Genomic DNA, 2090 nt, shown 5'->3' on the forward strand with positions numbered 1-2090 from the left:
ATCCTTGTGCATCTTACCGACAATTATAAACCTAAAAGGGACAATTACGTGACAGCAACTGCACGCATACACAACAAGTTGTTCGACGTCATGTGTTAGTCTCAGTTTCTCGTCGTTCATTGACGTTTGTCTGCGTCCTCAGAGCCTCTTAGACCAACACATTCGTTATGGGCGCCACTATCAACTGGGACGCCAAGTGCCCCACAACTTTCCCTGGTTGTATAGCGAGTATTAGAAGACTTCACTTGCTGCTTCCACTTGAATGCCTCATGCGGCAGATATCGAAACGAGTCGGACAATGTCATTGCCCGGTTCCACTACGGCGATCTACGACCATTACTATTAAGGCGACCGACTATCAGACTACTCTGATTTCTAGTTCGTAGCCGATTTTGGTTGATGAAGTCTTGAATGAGTATCTTCTTTAATTCAACCTCTGCATGCATTGCATGATGTCTCGATAACGAGTGTATTAGTGCTTATCTGTCCGAGTTGTGTTGACGGAGAAGTTCCAACATTACGAGAGTAATCGATTTTATATCCCAATACGACATCTATTTGGAATGCATAAGTAGGTGAACTGAACATTTCCGAGTTTGAACAAGGATAGACGCGCCACATTTTGAGGCGGTGGGTGGGCCGATGTACGAATTCGCATGAGTCCATGTCGATTCTTCAATGTGTAAATTCAAAATGCTGAGAATGTCGCTGATGGTGAAAACTAACACAAAGACTGGATATTCTTCAACCTACGACAACGTCAGTATCACCCGCGCTGTGATACTAAATCGGAATTTCACGTTTATTACTACACTCAGAAACAACATTACACCCCTTGCAGTTTGTCAGATTGCACAACCAGTTTGAAGCAGGATCGGTACAGTGGTTATCAACATCACCATTCTCATATCGTTCATTTTGTTGCTATGCAATTGAATGCGAGTGTAGCAGTAATTTACTGTAGATTTCATGTGTATTGTGTTATGCCATAGGCGAGGCACAAGGGTTGCGCCGTGAATACTGCACAGTCAGTGTTCGCGGGATGTGCAAACTGTGCGTCAGTAGTTAGTATTCCGAGCGATAGATTTCTCCCGAGTTCAGGGCACTTCCATACTGACGCATTTGGACGATTGGAAATGGGATCCGCGCTCGGAGGTCTACTAGGGATTATTAGTTCAGAGTCCAGAGCAAATGGGAGCGAAAGTTCTACTGGGAGATACCTCCTCAGGGCGGGATGTCAGTCATTAGATAGACCGGAGACGATCTTGGAGGGACTCGAGCCTCCAACCTTTGGTGCAAAAGATCAACCCCCTATCACCGGTAGCAACTTTCAATGAGGCGTACGAGTAATCGATCAACACTACAGAAGCATTAAGAACATATAGTGAGCTCCGCCGGTTCGTAGAGAAGGTCTAGTACGAATTTCACATCACTCCTGAAGCTCAAATATATCCATCCAGACTCTCGATTCGAAAGAGTTTAGAGTGTACATATTATGCGCTCGTATTCGAAAGCAGTTTATAGTGGTCGTCAGCCTATGCTGTCTGTGCTATCTCGATGCCTAGTGATAACCCATCCCGATCTCCTCTCACAACAGCCGGATCCCCTAGATCTTGACTCAAGATCCTGGCAAACCACACATCTTTACGGTGAAGACTTCACCTGGAGAGCCTACCATCTGACTCTCCTCAGAACATGCGAAGAGTGAACGGAACTCTCGGAATGGGATAGGAGGTCATATGATCATATGTTTGTTATCCTCAGTTCAGGTCCAGAATTTCCAGAGCTACACTATGGGCAAGATTGCGAAGCGAGCGGAGCTCATGTTGCAGTTCGTGTGCGTGCCTATTCGGAATAAGGTTCTAGTCTCCAGTACCACCGGAGATTATTCCTTCTCTACCAACTCCACCACCATTTCAACACAAATGAACAAGATATGACCGGAAAGTTATAGTGAGAGATTGAGGCAACAAACTCATACCTGGACTCGTTCTCAATTCTCGACCTTCACAGTGTAGCTTCGAGGCCCACTATGGACGATCTCCCGTCTTTGCCACGAGGTCTCGTACAAGGCCTACGAGTGAAGGTTC

The sequence above is a fragment of the Perkinsus marinus genome (assembly GCF_000006405.1).
Source record: "Perkinsus marinus ATCC 50983 genomic scaffold scf_1104296944144, whole genome shotgun sequence".
NCBI classification, from domain to species: Eukaryota; Perkinsozoa; order Perkinsida; family Perkinsidae; genus Perkinsus; species Perkinsus marinus.